A 19,245-nucleotide genomic window follows, 5' to 3' on the forward strand; every position below is an offset into this window, starting at 1 on the left:
AAATTTGGAATCTTGACATCTAAAAGGAGGGCAGATGAAGAGAAGCCTGGAGAATAGACTGAATAGGAATAGAAGGACAAATAGAAAAAAGATACACAATAAAAACCAAGGAGGGATGAATTCCCCTGCATGCCCCCAAATTTGTGGAAGAAAAGAAAATACAAAAATATACTCACCAAGTCGTCCCTGTCCAAATCCAGAGGGAGAGGGGTCAAGGAGTGTCTAACAATGCACCACCTGGTGACTAAATTCTACAGAGTTAAAAAATTCTGGGCCAGTGGGCATGGTGATGGTCACCTGTTTCTTTCATTCTTGACCTGGGAAGGTCTGTGTTCTTCTGGACTTTAGGGTAGAGACTGTAACACATCTGAAAGAAACAAATTATTCATTAAGAAAATAAATGAGGTGATCACAAAGAGTCCACAGTGAGGAATTAGGGTTTACACTTTTTTTTGAGGCTGTTTCTTCTAGAGAAACATTTTAACCAAGTGCTGAAGTTTCATTATTGTCCACTGTTTTATTTCTATAAGAAAATAAGCTAATAAGCAGTATATGTGGTTCTATGGGAAAACACATTCAGTTACTTTGCAATAATATTATTACAAATCCTCTCCTCATTGTTGAAAATGGTACAAATGCACTCCTTATCCCTCTTATTCTTTTTTCTTTAATTCCAGTATAGTTAACATAGTGTTCTGTTAGTTTCAGGTGTACAATATAATGATTCAACAATTCCATACATCACCCTGTGCTCATCATAACAAGTGTACTATTAACCCCATCACCTATTTCACCCACCGCCCCATCCACCCCCTGCTCTGGTAACCATCAATTTGTTCTGTATAGTTAAGAGTCTGTGTTTTGGGGTGCCTGGGTGGCTCAGTTGGTTGGGCAACCAACTCTTGATTTTGGCTCAAATATAAATAAATAAATAAATAAATAAATAAATAAATAAATAAATAAAATTAGAAATAAATAAAAATAAGAAGGTTGAATTTAACAACCAAAGAAAAACATAGTTTCACATATCCAAGTTCCAAACTTAACAATTCTCCAATAACTGAATCCAGTGCCAAGAATTGTTCGTTTATCATGTGCTTTTATATTGAAAAAACTTATTCATCTTTTAAACAATTTGATAATTTTTTAATGCTTATTTATTTATTTTAATTTTTTTAATGTTTATTTATTTTTGAGAGAGAGAGACAGAGACAGACAGAGCATGAGCAGGGGAAGGGCAGAGAGAGGGAGACACAGAATCCAAAGCAGGCTCCAGGCTCTGAGCTGTCCTCACAGAGCCCTATGCGGGGCTCAAACTCATGAACCATGAGATCATGACCTAAGCTGAAGTCAGAATCTTAACTGACTGAGCCACCTGGGTGCCCCCAAAATTGATATAACTTTAAAGAAAAACATATCGGTTTAAAAACTACTTGCATCCAAAAGAAGTAAATTCACTATCTCTTCTGTTAACCCACTATTACTAACATTGAATTGAAAGAAATACTGAATAAATTGAAAATCAACTCTTAATTTACAAATATCCACAAGGTATCCTTCAAATATTTCTTGTAATTTTTATAGTCAATTTTCATAGTGTTCTGAATCATAGTTTAAAGCTTTTTAATATTGATTTATGTTAAATAGTATATAAAATCATTATTATTGATTTACATTATGCAAAGACTCAATTTCAACATACGTTCTTGTACTTGTCTAGCTAGTTCACAGACAAGCTTTTTCTTTCTTATAACTTCAAATCTAACTCATTCATAGGCAATGTGATGTAGCAGTAAAAAAAAACATAGATCAGACTTCCAAGTTTTGTGTTTGGATTTTGAATATTTGCCAAGTGTTCCTTTTCTTTCAAGAAAAACATTGAATTGGAATTAACAGTGCAGTTAATCCTTGTACAACTCTTCCACAATTTAACCAACAAACACTGGTGAAGAACACAAGATGATTACATTCATTGTCTTCTATTCCTTTCAGTAATTCCAAAACAATTTGGTGGCTCATAACATTTGCACATATTCCCTGAATGACGTTAAATGCATCTATGGCAATTTTCATAGTTTGCTTCAGAAAACTGGGGCATATATGTTTTCAGTATGCATCACAGGTAGAAACAAAGCAGGAAGGGAAACATGTTTCTTGTCTTAAAATTTCAATAAATCAAGACTTTTGGCTTAACAGAGTTGGAGCATCCTCTGTTGTGATAGAAACTAATATTTCATATCAAAAATTCTTTGGCAGACATATTAAATTAAAAATATCTTGGGGCTGCCGGGTGGCTCAGTCAGTTAAGCATCCAAATCTTGGTTTCGGCTCAGGTCATGATCTTACGGTTCCTGAGATCAAGTCCCGCGTTGGGCTCCACTTTGACAGCATGGAACCTACTTGGGCTTTTCTCTCTCTCCCTGTCTCTCTGCCTCCCCCCCCCCAGTTGCTCTCCCTCTCTCTCTCTCTCAAAATAAATCAATAAGCTTAAAAAAAAAATCTCTGCTATGAGTTCCATTTAAGCCATAAATTGACCACCTTTCTTCATAAATATGGATGTCCTTTGAGAAATACACATCGAATGTTAATTTGGCAGTGCTTTTTACATCACATGACTCACCTACAGGTAAGAAGCTAAAGACAAGTTCCTGCAGCTTTTCAAAGTTTGAATCAGTCGATCTTTGGTGTTATAGAGGTCTTGCATTCCATGGGCAATTGGTTTAATTGAAATCTTCAGCTTTTTGTCAAATATATTTTTTAAAGTCTTTCTCTCATAATTTTCTAACAAAGTTTTCATAATTGAAATAACATATTTTCCAATTTCTTCATCTAAAAATTATTTTCTGTGTGCGTAAGAACCAAGCTATTTTAGGGACGCCTGGGTGGCTCAGTCCATTAAATGTCTGACTTTGGCTCAGGTCATGATTTCCTGATTCATAGGTTTGAGTCGCAGTGCGCTCTGCGCTGACAGCTTGGAGCCTGGAACCTGCTTCGGATTCTGTGTCTCCCTCTCTCTTTGCCCCTCCCTCGCTCACACTCTGTCTGTCTCTCTCAGAAATAAATAAATAAATAAACTTAAAAAAAAAGAGCTATTTTATAGTTGGCTAAAGTTAAAAGCTTGGATTCTTTTAAAATTATTTTTTAAAACCTTTTCACATATTTAATTATAGTTCTAGCAGACAAATTTTTATCAATTCTTTTTAACTTTTGAGAGGAAGTAACTTGTCAGCTTCACTATGTATTTGCTGAAAATGTGTCTTAGTATTATAAACTTTATTTTTCTTAACACAAAAGATAGATTTTTGGTTTTGCTTTGTCACAGCAAAATATAACTTCCATTTATTTTTATTTGAAACTTGCAAAATTTTTTCAAGTGTATTTTATTCTATTCTCTACTGTTCTAGTTGTTTAGGCTACTGCAACTCCATTCTATCCTGTATCAATATTATGCCTTCATTTCTTTTTTTTATTTAAAAAATTTTTTTTAATGTTTATTTATTGTTTGAGAGACAGATAGAGTGCGAGCAGGGGAGGGGCAGAGAGAGAGGGAGACACAGAATCCAAAGCAGGCTCCAGGCTCTGAGCTGTTGGCACAGAGTCTGACGAGGAGCTCGAACTCACGAACCGTGAGATCATGAGCCGAGCTGAAGTCGGACACTTAACTGAGCAACCCAGGCACCCCTATGCCTTCATTTTTAATGTAAAAATTTGTACATACTTATTGTTTGGCAGGAAAAATTATTTAATTATATCATTATTTAAAATAATAAATATTGTGGCACCTGGGTGGCTCAGTCGGTTAAGCATCCAACCTAAGCTCAGACTGAGGTCTCGTGGTTCCGGAGTTCAAGCCCCACGTTGGGCTTTGTGCTGACAGTTTAGAACCTGGAGCCTGTTTCAGATTCTGGTCTCCCACTCTCTCTCTGCCTCTCCCCTGCTTGCACTCTATCTCTTTCTCTCAAAAATAAATAAACATTAAAAGAGTTGTATACTCTTAAAAAATAAAAATAAAATAATAAAATAGTAAATATTTACTAAATAAGGTTTAAATAGCTATAGATATAACTCCTGCTCTCTGCATAAAATATTCATAGAAATACAAGGAACATAGAAGAATAATCACTAGAAATTATCAATCTCTTGACAATGACTAGATTAGCAATATGTTCATGTTTAATACTAGAATCAATGCACATACTTTTTTTTTTTTTTTTTAACTAGGCTCCACACCCAACATGGGGCTTGAACTCAAAACCCTGAGATTAAGAGTCATATGCTCTACTGGCTGAACCAGCCAGAGACCCCAATGTGTATACTTGATAAGAGAATTACACTATAATGACAGTATGACTATAATTTATATTAGGGATTGACAAACTTTTGGGAAGGTCCAGATAGTATCTATTTCAGGATATGAAGGGTGAATAAGAATAAAAATCAAGGATATTATGTAAATATTCATATAAAAAGAAAAAATAAATTTCCACAATTTTTTATTAATGAAACTCAAAAGATAATATGATAACAATGGATTAAAATATTTTGATAGTGTATGCTACTTAGGAGAAGAATGGAATTCTGGAGCAAGGGAGATAACCTTTTGCTTATTTGGGGTTCAAAGTCAATATTCTCATCAAAGTTAATTGTGAATGTTCATCTGTTAAGGCTAGTGTGTTTTAAAATTTTATATATTTCAATTTTGAGAATTTACTTTTCACATAGATACACCAAATACTGGTATTAACTCACAAGCATATGATTTTAGTTGAGCACACTCATCATTTGGATGGCATCTTTTGCCTTTCAGCATATCACTGCATTGCCCATTAATCACTTCCAGTTGAAGTAAAGGTGGACACTCCTCAATTGCATGATTAAATGGAGTTTGAAATATGGAAATTTCCTTCGCATTTACATCGAGATCAGGAAAAAAAAAAAACGCTATTTAGAACCGTAATTTTAGTTCGAAAACATATATCTGTTGCAATCTTCTTGTGTTTACCTTTGACAACATGTAAAGTTTATAGAGCAGCTTGACATTACTTGTGATTCAAATGTTAGCTATTGTCAAAAAGACTTTACCACAGTATGTTTCACATAGAAGTGTTGTTTTCACTTGCAATTTTAGGAATTCGTTAAGGAACATTTTCAAGTCAGCGGCAAAATTCATTTCCAAAGGATGGAGTTTGAATCTTATCCTCTTGGATAGGGGGCTGGCAAAGAATCTTCTTCCTTATACCACTTCTGTATTCTTTCTCCCTCTACCGCTTGCTTTCTTCCTCTACTAATGGAATTATTACTCTTCATTTTCTTTTCTTTTTTCAAAAATGCCACTTTATACAAATATATTTGACATATTGTGTAAATTTAAGGCACACAACATGTTAATGCAGTTAGCACCTCAATCATGTTGCATATTATCCTTTTTTTAGTGGTTGGAGTACTTAAGTACCAGTCTCTTAGCAAGTTTGATGATTATAATACAATATTGTTGTCCACATTCACTATACTGTGCCTTAGACCTCTAGGGCTTGTAAATACTCATTCCAAGTTTGTACCCTTACACAACATCTGTACTTCTCATTTTTAAAATGAATCATGTTTCATAAATATTTTAATTCCCTCCTCAATTTGTTGAATTCTTAAGGACTTTGTTTTTCCCTTTACCTTTTTTTAAACTTCTAGTCAGAAGTTTTGATTTCTGCTCCAAACAGATTGTAGGTTTGACCACGTTAGAGATGTCCACACTTCTGCTAATTTAAATAGAAACTAATGAAAATCGTTAAGTAGTTGTCTCACCAGTAGATTTCACATCAAGTTCTTACTCTTCTTTCAGAGGAAGGATCTGTGATGAGAATGAAGCACATTTCTAAAGCTTTTATTGGTCACTTAGCAATGGATGGTGACAGCTGTCACCATCTCATCAGCGAATCCTCTTATTTCACACTGATTTAACAGAAGCCAGATTGTTGCATTTTTATGATCAAAATTTATTACTCTTCTTCTCATTTCCCATTTTTTTGAATATGAAATCTTCCATAAATACCATTTAAGGTCCAAAGTACATGCAATCATGCATATAATTATTCATATAATCAGAGCCCAAGCTGGTTACTGCAGTTAAGAGAGCACAGTGCTCTTTTAGGAAATGCTTTGTTGATTATGAATGTCAGGGTAAAGATGATGCTGTTTATCCTCCCCATTATCTTTATTATTATTGACTTCCTCATCAGTATCATAATCTATCCAAATATATTTAAATGAAGACATTGGGAGCCCAAATCATCCATTCCACTTTCTCTCTTCATATCCTGCCATGATTTAGTCTTCCTCTTTTAGGTTTCTTTGGATAATTAATAGAAATTTGTGGAAATATTAAATCTGATTCCTCTAAATAATTTAATAACAGATATTAAGTCTGATTAGACTTGTGAACATATCTCCTTCCAACCTGAGAAGCTGATTCCTTAAGTATAAAGAAGACAGAATTCACATGTCAAAGCAGAAATCACATAATAAAAACTATTAACTGTATTTTAAGGTTCTAATTATTAGTTAGATCACATGAAATATTAATCATATGATAGGAAATCTATTTAACTGAGTCACGACTAAAATTTGTAATGAACATCACAAACCTTAAATATTCTAGTTTTGGGGATCGGCTGTAGGGAAAGGATCCAAAATACAGGTAGAAGCTTTTCTCCACATGTTATAATTTTTCTGCAGCAGTATTTTAAAAAGAAAAAAAAAAGACCATTTAAATACTACATTAAGGAAAATGATAAATAAATTATAGTGCTTCATAAACTGCAATAGTTTAATAGTTATGAAATTTTTATCATTATTATTAATAACCAGATAATTGTAGTTTCAGATTAAAAAGGCCATATGGAAAATTGGGCACATAGTATGATTTCAAGTGAAATCATAAAAATAAGCATAGAAAAAAAGTTACATAAAAATCCACTGAATGTTAAAGTTTATTTTTTCTGAGGAGTAGCATTAGGTCGAAATCTTTGCTTCTTCTTTATACTTTTCCTATATTTTCCAATTTTCTACAATAAGCATAAATAATGAGTCATAAACCACCTTTAAAAATTATAGTTAAAATATTTTAAAATGCGTTGCTATTGATTATGACATTAAGTATATTTTCTTCCAACAGTTTGTCTCTACTAGATAGATGCTAACTGCAGTTTTAAGAGGAAAGAATTTATTTTTGGCCCAGTGAATGGTAAAGTGTGGAGATTCTAATTAATTTGAGGAGTTTTAATAATTTCTGTGATTCAGTCTTTAAAAACCTAATCCATATAATTTTCTGTAAAGAAATAACATAGTTATTTGGGGGACCACACAGATTGCTTGATAGAATTAACCCTTTGATTCAGGTAGAAACATCTACGCATCTTGCTCATCCAGTTGGTAGCTGCCTTTCACTCAGATCCCCTATTTAACTGTTCTTAATTAATAGAGTGAAATAAAGATAGTGTGAAATATGATCTAAATGAACCCAAAAATTGCTCTGACCCCATTTCCATTAAAAATTTCTGCTGACAAGTTTTCCATTAGTATCAAACAGGAAGTTTTATTTTTTAATTGTATTTTTTTTTTAAAGGTTTATTTTTGAGAGAGAGAGCACAAGTGGGGACGAAGCAGAGAGAGACGCAGAAAATCTGAAGTAGGCTCTGTGCTGACAGCATCGAGCCCCATGCGAGGCTCAAATTCACAAGCCTTGAGATCATGACCTGAGCCAAAGTCAGATGCTCAACCAACTGAGCCACTCAGGCGCTCCTAATTGTATTTCAAAAAAAAAAAAAAAAAAAAAGCAAAACTACTTAATATGATATTTATTATGTGCAAGACACTGTTCTTAGTACTTTACAAATCTTAATTTATTTAATCCCCACTAAAGTCTTATGTAGTACAGCCAAGAATTGAACTAGGCAGTTGGATTTCAAGATTAAAATCCATAACCTTGTACATGGAATATGTAATTGTCTCAATATCTAACCAGTTCACAGGCCTACTGATGAGTTCTCAACTTTAGTCTTTACTGATTATAGGCTTATATTCTGTTAAATAGTGAAGAGGCAGATCTGTGTTCACACCAAAGGTTTACAATGAATCTGGTATTGTTTGGTAGATACCAAGCTTTGAAAATATATCTCATCAAAGAATTCTCTAATTTTTTTTTTTTGTTAAATGATTTGAAGATTTATTAATCTACTTTTTTTTTAAGTTTTTATTTTTATTTGAGAGAGAGATAGAGAGCAAACGGGTGAGGGGCAGAGAGAGAAGGAGACAGAATCCCAAGCAGACTCCACACTGTCAGCACAGGGCTCGATGCAGGGGCCTGAACTCACGAACCATGAGATCATGACCTGAGCCGAAGTCAAGAGTCGGTTGCTTAACCGACTGAGCCACCCAGGTGCCCTATTAATGAACTTTTAAATAGCAAGATAGTGTCCATGAATCTCAAGGTTTTCAAAACTTCATTTACGAAGGATTTTTTTGTATTTAAAAAAAATTACATATTAAAAAACATAGTCAATTCACATGAAAAATCAATCAACACAGTGATTTCATAGTTATGACTGACCTTGCAAGAAACTGACACCAATTTAAAATTTAAAGATTGAAATAAAAAATAAAATTGAATTTGCAAGAATCTTCAAATTTTAAAGTTATATGGATACTTACAGTTTTTCTAGTTTAGCAGATTTTGTAATGTAGTGATATTTTCTCCCTATCTCCAAGAAATAGCCACTAGCTTCTATTTGAATATTTATAGATAAGGTAAATATGCAATGTTTTGAGGCATAATATGTCTTTATGGGCTAGAGCTCATGATTAAAAATATAAGTTTTTCTCTGTGGTGACCTAAAAATTTTCACATTTGTATGTTGAAAACATTTCTTCTAATTCTAATTCTGTCACACTGACTTTCAGTGAAAGAAATACCCTAAACCTATTTGAATAGAGCTATCAGTTTATCTCTCAGTCTTTCCCCTGCAAACAAAAATATCTCTCACTCTTCAACTCTTGACACAGTTTCCAGAGTGTCAAATTTGGTGTCATAACTGTATGTAGTGACCAGAGTCATTCATTGATTACATTTCATGTATAGACATGAAGTCTGCATTTTAACTGAAATTTGTTTGCATCATCTTTTATATGCTTACATCCAATTCCATCAAAATCTAACTAGTTACCAGTCTAGGACTGAGAATTTCTTGAGGTCCCCTGAGAAGTCAATGGATAGATCTCCAGAAAATTACTTTGACAAAGGTTCTTGTACTCAAACATGGTGAGAGATTGACATTGGTAGATGGGAGATCTGGGATCCACAAAGACAATGCAAATGATGGTGATTTTCAATTGAAGAAATTGCTCTCATGAGGAGATCAAGGGAAGCTGTGAATCTGATTGGAGAGCACCTACCAAAGGGAAGGAAAATCTTAGCAATAGATGAGATTTTATTCTTAAAATTCATCTTAAATTAAAACAGAGAACTTAAGCATTTATGGGCTTTGCAAAAATAAAAACAAATACAAATTTTAGAGTATTCATAGAAATAAATTTCATCAAGTTACATTTAAAATCAGTTCCTATATGTTTTATTTTACTAATATAGGTACTTTCTCTAAAATATTATTGAACTCTTGTATTTAAGAGACTGTCCTAGTAACAGAGGCTATAAAGCTGAATAAAGCATTCTTTTCTCTAGATTTCAGTTAATGACAAAAAGCTAATGTGTAAAAAATTAAAGAATATAAAAAACATGAGAACTGTCATAGTGGTATACAGCAGAAAGATTTGGCAACAACTGTGCCTGATAATATCAGTTACTAACTTTTTCAGAGAAATTAAAAAATGTGTGCTTGGCTTGAAAGCAGATTAAACTTTCAAGGACTAAATGAGTAATGGTTATGCAGTCTGGAAACTTGTAAACAAGATTAAAAGTGCAGAAAGTTTCTAAGTAATTATTTGACTATGAATTGGTTCTTTTGCAGTGAAGTCTTTATAAATCTATAAATAAGGGAAAAAAAGGATTAGGGATGAATAGAATTTTCTTCAAAATACTTGACAGCCCATGAACTTGCTGGAAAAATACAACCAATAACTATTTTAAAAGAGTGTTCTGGGGGCGCCTGGGTGGCTCAATCGGTTGAGTGACTGACTCCTTATTTCAACTCAGATCATGATCCCAGGGTTGTGGGATTAAGTCCCTTGTCAGGATCCACACTGAGCATGGAACCTTGCTTGGGATTCCTCTCTTTCTCCTTCTGCCCCTAGCCCCCTCTCAAAATAAATAAACACTTAAAAAAAGAAAAAAATTAAAAATTTAAAAAAGAGTGTTCTGAATTGAACCATATTTTTGACAGATGGTCTGGGAATATTTCTGTGTGCCTAATGAGTAAATTGAAATAAAATAAAAAACTAATACTTGAAATGGCGGAGGAAACACAATTATTAATTAACATTGTCAAAGAGCATAAACAAATAATCCAGGCCAAAATAATCACTTAAGAATTATCCATGGTGACAATGCAGTTTTACATTCAGGTGTCAACCATTTCTTTCCTGAGCCCTGGGGAAACAGAGGCTTTCAACTGTGGAGGAAAGAAAGGAGGATACGTGAATGTGATCATTAACGGGAGAACAGGGCTTCTGTTGTTTTGTGAAGTGCAAAACAACCAATGGGTCACAGGACGGCAGAATATGCTGGAAGCCCTTTGGAACTCAATTCTGAGAATGCCATTTCTTTCCCCTCAGGGAGCCCTGAAGAACAAGGAAATTACTTTGGTCAGTATGCCTCTGTGTGTGTCTGTAAATATTTTCGGCTTGTTCCAGTCTCTGAAGCAATTGAGGTTTACCACAATGCTATTTAGGAGGTTTAATTTGAATTTGATATTGTAGGGAATTATTTTATGTAGGCTTCTATTTCGAGAGTATGCGTTTGACCTTCACTCAGCTGTGCTTTTTTTGTTACACAAGAACATGGGGCATAAGTGTCCAGAACATTAAATTTTATGTTTTTTAAAATTTAGAATTGAATGGGAATATATTGTAGAAATTTGTTTTGAATGAGATTAAGATGTAGAAATGGCAGAATGGTTTCACTTTAAATAAATCAAATAAGAACAGGATGGGCTAGGTTTAACATCTCCCCGGTTTTCATGGGATGTGTTAGACTGTGATAGAGTGAACTCTTGATTATGCAATTGTACCAAATTCGTGCTACATCCTATAGGATGACATTCCATGTCTCTTCTTCCCACACCCAGTTCTTTCAAAATTGAAATCAGCCACCAAGGTCAGCACCAACAGTCCCTTGGGATCCCCCTAAGAAAGTAGTGGATGGGTCTCCAGAAACTGATTTGGTCAAGAACTGTTTTTAATCACTATGGAAGATGGACTCCAGGTGGATCTGGGATCCACAAAAACTGGAGGTGGTAATGATTACCACCTTAAGGGACTACTATCATGAGGCACTCAATGGAGCCATGAATTCTAGTCGAAGAATTTGGTACCAAATGGTACCTAAAATTTCAGGTTTGGACTTCAACTTCATTCTTAAGATATATCTTAAGTAGAAAAAGATTTATGGTTTTCTTATGAAATTACATGAATTTTGAGTGTTTCCAGTAATTATAATTTACTCATATTTTTGTTACATTTAAATCCTGTTTTGTAACTTACCCTTCCATTCAAATCAATATTAGTAATTTCCTCAAAAGACATGATTTAGCATTTGGGTGTAATTAACAATGTGCAAGTATGGAAATACTATACTATACTATATACACACACACACACACACATACACACTACACACAGTATATATAAGAATTACAATAGCACTAAGTCCAAAGTATACTCGGAAGAAAGTAGCTAGCCACTTTTTTCTGAAACTGGCAGCTTAGGAGGCATAAAAATATGTAATTGATGTTGAAACAACTGAAAGTTCAAGAGTTAGATGAACGGTAGGTATCATTTTAGAAAATCATAAGTAAGGCAGAAAATAGTGAAAGCATCTTGTTTGTGATTATGAGTGTAGCTTTGTACAGCGGAGGATTTACAGTTTTGGAAGCAAGAAAGAATATCAGCAATGAGCATACCTGTCTCTGTGATAGACTGAGGGCCTCTGTGAAAGACAAATCAATAATTATATTTGAAGACAGCCTATTGAATTGATTCATATTATTGATAGCAAGTCTGAATAGTTTCTCTGTTGCCCATGAATTGAAACAAATTAAGAAAGGTATTGATAGAAGCAAGAGAAGACAAACATTATTTCACACAAATCCAGAAGCCTAAATCAAAATGTGGTCATAGCCATTATGGATGAAGATAATACGATTTTCCTTTCAGGTATGACCATTTTTGCCGCGGTCCTGAGAGAACAATGTCTCACCTCTAGGGGAATGAGTGAGCAACATGTAACTCTGACCATTCAGGGGAAAGGAAAGCTTTTGACTTTTTGTGAAGTGCAAGTCATTGGGCCAGGGCTGGTAGAAGAAGGTACTGGAAGCTTTTTGATTCCCAGATCTGAAGATCCCCAGTTTCTTCCCAATGGAGAAGAAAGTTCTATTGGTTTCTATGCTTTCTTCCTCTGAAATATTTTCAATTTCATTATTTTTCAAAACGATTGAGATTCAACACAATATCATTTGAACTTTATTTTGTAAAATGTGTTATTTTTTATATACTGCTATACCTTTGTGGCCACTATATTCCTCCTCTTTTATTTCTCCCTTTTTGAGCTTCACATCCATTTAGAAGTCTCTTAAACCTACAAAACATTATATTTGTCCTGATCTTTAAAAAATTTGGAAACTTTGTTCCACATACGGGGCTGAAGTGCCTAAGAGTAATGAACTGCAGAAGAGTGTTTCATTTGTCTCCTTGATTGGTTCTCTGCGAAAGAGAAAATAAAGTAGGAAGATAGATGGGCCCCATATTCAGGGAGCTCAGTGAGAATCTGTTGGGTCCAGGTAACTATTTTACCTGTTATTCATGGTATATATCAGAGTGTATTGGCATCAACACTGGGTTGCATAAGAATAATGAGTTCATGATACAACTAGATGGTATTCTCACATTGCTTGTCTTTTTCTCAGATTCAGTCCTATCAAAATGGAAGCCAGCCACTCAGTCCAGCACCACAAGATCTTTGGGAACCCAAGAAAGCAGTGGATGGCTCTCCAGCAAGTAACTTTGACAAGGGCTCCTATATTCAAATGTGACTGGAGGCTGACCCCTGGTAGGTGGTAGATCTGGGATCTACAGAGACAGGAAACAGTGTGATTATCAACCTAAGGGACTGCTGTCAGGAGGAGACTAATAAAGCCATGACTGATTGGAGACTCACCTGGTAACTGGGAGAAGTTAAATCTTAGGTATTTAAGGAAACTTATTTTTCAAAAATGATTGAATCAATATTTTGGAGGGTCACTGACCTAATGAAAATTTTTTTTGTTAAACTTTATTTTTAAAGTAAGCAATAGTAGAATATTTCTACTCATATATTTAAATGCTACTTTCTTCTTTAATATTGTAGTCACTGGTTGAGTTAAAGCACTTTTTCAGTCACTCATATACAAAATATTATTTTGCCTACTATGTTTATGTAATGTTTTTTGTTTGGAAAATTTAATACATGATCATGTTAAAAAAATTTTTATAAAAAGATATAGTAAGTGGCCCTTCCACCCAGATCTCTTGGTAACTCATCACAAATCAGCTACTTTTAATAGATTTTTGTTAAACAAGATTTATTGAGATAGAACTGAACTGTAACACTATGTAAGTTTAACATGTACAGTGTGATTATTTGGTACATGTATACATTGTAAAATGATTACCACAAAGGGGCACCTGGGTGGCTCAGTTTGGCTAAGCATCCAACTTTGGCTCAGGTCATGATCTCACAGTTCGTGAGTTTGATACCCCCATCAGGCTGTCCGCTCAGCACAGAACCTCCATCCCTGTCTCTCTCTGCCCTTCCCTCATTCACATTCTGTCACTCTCTCTTTCTCTCTCTCTCTTTCTCTCTGTCTCTCAAAAATAAATAAAACATTTAAAAATAAAACAAAAGAAATAAAATGATTACCACAAAAAATTACTTAATACATCCATCAACTCTCATAATTACCTTTTTTTTTAAATAGTGAGAACATTTAAGTTATATTCTCTTAGCAACTTTCAAGTCTATAATACAGTATCGAGAACTGTAATCATGCTGTGCACTGGATCCCCAGATCTTATCATCTAAAACTAGAAGATTATACCCTTTGACCAACATCTCCCCATTTCTCTGACACCCAGCCTTTGGCAACCTCCATTCTACTCTGTATTTTTATGAGTTTGGCTTTTTTAGGTTCTACATATAAATGAGGTGAAACAGTATTTGTCTTTCTCTCCCTGACTTATTTCATTCTGCATCATTTCCTCAGTATCCATCCATGTGTCACAAATAGCAGGATTTCCTTGTTTTTATGGCTGAATAATATTCCATTGTAGGTATTTTCCTTACCCATTCATTCATCAGTGGCAGCTTAGGTTGTTTCCATGTTTTGGGTATTGTGAATAATGCGACAGTGAACATGGGAGTGTAGATGTTCCTTTGAGATAGTGATTTCATGTTCTTTGGATGCATACCCAGAAATAGGATTGCTGAATAACATATATCAAGAGGTTAGCAAGTCTACTCCATAATATTGCTGCCTGGGCATCCATCTTGTTTGGCCAGGCAGACTGCAGAGGCCTTAAACTGACATTAGTTCCTCATGCAAGTTTCTGCCTCAGATAGCAGCAGACAGTCATAACTAAATGTAAGTTCCTATGGTGACTTTCCTCAATGGCCTTGTGATAAAAATCTCCCCTCTTCCTGGGGCCTTTCCTTTATGTGCTCCTTAGATAAAACCCCTGCAAAGCTAACCAAAACCCTACTCTTGTGGTTTGAATAGACCAATCTGGCCTTAGACCAGGATCTTTCTGTAAGCAAGTGCCCTAGGTTCTGCCACTCTCTGCCTACACCAGGCCTTGACTTCCCATGTGGCCCCTCGAGGCATGCTGTGTACTTTCCCTGAAACCTGTGAGTAGTAAAGTATTCTGTTTTAATTCTCTGTGGTCTTTTGTGGAAGCGTAGCTCACCATCTGACATCCCAGGGCTGTACTTCACAGATGTCAATTTAATAAAGTCACAATAATATGGTAATTCTATTTTGAATATTTTAAAGAACTTCCATGCTGTTTTCTATGTGGCTTCCCCAATTTATATTCCAACCAACAGAGCACAAGTATGCCCTTTTCTCCACATCCTCCCCAACCCTTGTTATCTCTTGTTTTTTTGATACTAGCCATTCTAACAGGCATAAGGTGGTATCTCATTATGGTTTTGATCTTCATTTCCCTGATGGTTAGTGATGTTCAGCATCTTCTCATGTACCTGTTAGATATTTGGATATCTTCTTTAGAAAAATGTCTTTTCAGGTTCCCCCCCTATTTTATAAATGGATTATTTGGGGTTTTATTTTTTTGCTATTAAGCTGTAAGAGTTCTTTATGTATTTTGGATACCAGTCCCTTATCAGATAACTTTTTTGTAAATATTTTCATTCTATAGATGGCCTTTTCATTTTCTTTCTTGATTGACTGATTTTATTTTATTTTTTTCTGTGCAGAAGCTGTGTAGTTGATGTTTATTTTTGCTTTTGTCACTTGTGGTTTTGGTGTCACATCCAAAAATCATTGCCAAGACCAATGTCAAGGAGCCTTTTCTCTCTGTTTTATTCTAAAAGTTTTACATTATCAGGTCTTACCTTAAAGTCTTTAATCCATCTTAATTTTTGTGTGTGGTGTGAGATAGGGGTCAAGTTCGTTATTTTTCCTGTGAATATCCAGTTTTCCCAGCACCATTTATTGAAGAGACTAATCTTTCTCCATCAAGTATTCTTGATTCCCTTTTCAAATATTGGTTGATCATACATGCATCAAATCTGTGCTCTCAGTTCTGTTTGTTTGGCCAATGCATTGGTTTTTATTCCAGTACCATACTGTTTGGATTACTATAGCTTTGTAATATAGTTTGAAATCAGGAAGTGTGATACCTCCTGCTTTTGCTATTTGAGGTCTTTTGTTGTTCTATACAAATTTTGGAATATATATATATATATATATTTTTTTTTTTTCTATGTCTGTGAAAAAGTGCCATTGGAATTTTGATTGCATTGAATCTATAGAAGATTTGGGGTAGAATGCATATTTTAACAATATTAATTCTTTTGATCCAACAAAACGATATCTTTCCATTTGCATCATTTTTTAATTTCTTTCATCAGTGTTTTATAGTTTTAAGGGTATAGATCTTTTGCTTCCTTGATCAAATTTATTCCTAAGTATTTTATTGTTTTTGATGCCACTATAAATAGGATTATATTCTTTATATCCTTTTTTTTTTTTATTCTTTATATCCTTTGCAGATAGTTTGTTGTTAGTGCATGGACATGCAACTGGTTTTTGTATGTTGATTTTGTGTCCTGCAACTTTCCTGAATTTGTTTATTAGTTCTAACAGTTTTTTGGTGGAGCCTTTAGGAGTTTTCTTTATATAAGATCATATCATCTGCAAACTGAAAGAATATTACATTGTTTCCTTTCCAGTTTGGATGCCTTTTATTCCTGTTTCTTACCTAATTGCTCTAGCTAGAAATTCCAGTACTATGTTGAATAAAATTGGTGAAAGTGGGCACCCTTGTCTTGTTCCTGATCTTAGAAGAAGAGCTTTCAGCTTTCACCATGGTATAATGTTAGCCATAAGCTTGTCGTATGTGGCCTTTATCATGTTGGGGTCTGTTTATACCAAATTTGTTGAGAGTTTTAACCATGAAAAGATGTTGAATTTTGTCAAATGCTTTTTCTGCATCTGTTGAGATGATCCTAAGGTGACTTTTTATTTTTCATTCTATTAATGTGGTATATTACATTTATTGATTTGCATGTATTGAACCATACTTGCATGCGAGGGATAAATCTCACTTGATCATGGTGTATGATTCATTTAATGTACTGTTGGTTTGTTAGTATTTTGTTGAAAATTTTTGCCTCTGGATTCACCAGGAATATTAGCCTTCAGTTTTCTTTTCTTGTAGTGCCCTTATCTGGCTTTGGTGTCAGGGTAATGCTGGCTTTGTGAGTCTGGGAGTGTTCCCTCCTCTTCAATTTTCTGGAAGAGTGTGACGATTGGTATTAGTACTTCACGTGTTTCATAGAATTCACCAGTGAAATCATCTGATCGGGGCTTTTCTTTCTTGGGAGGTTTATGGCTATTGATTTAATCTCCTTACTTGTTCTTGGTCTGTTCAGATTTTCTATTTCTTCCTGATTCAGTCTTGCTAGGTTGTATGTTTCCAGTAATTTATCCTTTTCTTTAAGGTTATCCAATCTGTTGGTGTATAATGTTCATAATGGTCTCTTACAATCTTTTGTATTTCTGCAGTATCAGTTGTAATACCTCCTCTCTCTAATTTTACTTCATTTTTTTCTTTTCTTATTTAGCTTAGCTAAAATTGTCAATTCTATTTTTCTTTTCAAAAAACCAACTCTTACTTTCAATGATCTTTTCTATTTTTTAATCTTTGTTATTCCCTTCCTTCTGCTAAATTTGGATTTAGTTTCTTTTTCTTTTCCTAGTTTCTAGAGGTGTAAAGTTAGTTTGTTGATTTGGGATCTTTCTTTTTTTAAAAATAGGTATTTATTGCTATAAACTTCACCCTTTGATCAGCTTTTGCTGTATCTATAAGTTTTGGTATTTCCACCTTCATTTGTGTTTCCACTTTCATTTGATTCAAGATATTTATGATTTTCCTTTTGATTTCTTCTTTGGCCCATAGGTTGCTTAGGAATGAGCAACTTACACATATTTATGAGTTTTCCAGTTTTCTTTCTGTTATTTATTTCTAGTTCCATACTGTTGTGGTTGGAGAAGATACTTGGAATGACTTGAATCTTTAAATTTGCTAAGACCTGTTTTCTGACATAACATCATCTATCCTGGAGAATGCTGTTGGATGGAACCTTCTATATTTATCCATTAGATTCATTTGGTCTAAAGTATAGTTCAAGTCCAATGTCTCCTTATTGATTTTCTTCCTGGATGATCTGTTCATTATTGAAGGTGGGGTATTGAAGTCCCCTACTATTACTCTATTGTTGGCTACTTCTCCCTTCAAATCTGTTGGCATTTGCTTAATATATTTAGGCGTTCCAATGTTGTATGCATATGTGTTTACAGTTGTCAAGTCCCCTTCTGAATTGACCCCTTTATCATTATACAGTGACCTTTTTCTCTTGTTTGAGTTTTTGACCTAAAGTCTATTTTGTCTAATAGAAGTATAGCTATCTCTTTTCTCTTTTATTTGTAATATTTATATGGAAATTTTTTCCATTCCTTCACTTTGAGTCTGTGTGTTTTTAAAGCTGAAGTGAGTCTCTTATAGGCAGAATATAGTTGGCTTTTTTTTTTTTTTGTCATTGTAATCTTTTTAGCCACTCTTTGGATTAGAGAAACCAATTCATTTACATTTAAAGTAATTATCAATTTTTAAGGACTTACTAGTGACATCTTATTAGTTTTGCAGTTCCTTTGTTTCGTTTTTTTCTCTTCTTGTCATTCTTTGTGAATTGATGATTTTCTGTAGCAATATGCTTTGATTACCTTCTCTTTATCTTTTGTACCTACTGTAGGTTTTTGCTTTGTGATTCATAGGGTTTACATACCATTTTAACATCATAACATAACATAGATATAATAGTATATTTTAAGCAAATAATGATGTAACTTTGATTACTTACAAAAATTATTCTCTTTTACTTCTCCCTGCATATTTTATGTTTTTGTTGTCACAACGTATATTTCTTTAATCTTTTTATATTTATTTATTTTTGAGACACAGAGAGAGACAGAGTGTGAGCAGGGGAGGGGTGGAGAGGGAGACACAGAATCAGAAGCAGGCTCCAGGCTCCCAGCTGTCATCACAGAGCCTGGCATGGGGCTCGAACCCACATACTGTGAGATCATGACCTGAGCCAAAGTCGGACACTTAGCTGACTGAACCACCCAAGCGCCCACAACTTACATTATTTTATATTGTGTGTCCATTAACAAATTATTGTAGCTATAGTTATTTTTAATACTTTTGTTTTTTGGTCTTCATACTAAAGTTAAGTGATTAACATAC

At 34.2% G+C, this 19,245-nt stretch overlaps 1 protein-coding gene across 12 annotated transcripts in view; it reads left to right on the forward strand.

Annotated features, from left to right (window-relative positions):
- GUCY2C (guanylate cyclase 2C) overlaps positions 1 to 19,245 on the forward strand; it is a 140,844-nt gene that overhangs the window by 21,070 nt on the left and 100,529 nt on the right. For 9 of the 12 annotated variants that reach the window (XM_086714025.1, XM_086714024.1, XM_086714022.1 and 6 more), the window contains one exon: positions 13,128 to 13,270. The gene's annotated coding sequence lies outside the window, so the exon portion shown is untranslated. The other 3 variants (XM_086714028.1, XM_025930365.2, XM_086714026.1) reach the window with 2 other exon arrangements.

This window comes from Puma concolor, chromosome B4 (genome assembly GCF_028749965.1).
Source record: "Puma concolor isolate L17-30 chromosome B4, mPumCon1.1.hap2, whole genome shotgun sequence".
NCBI lineage: Eukaryota > Metazoa > Chordata > Mammalia > Carnivora > Felidae > Puma > Puma concolor.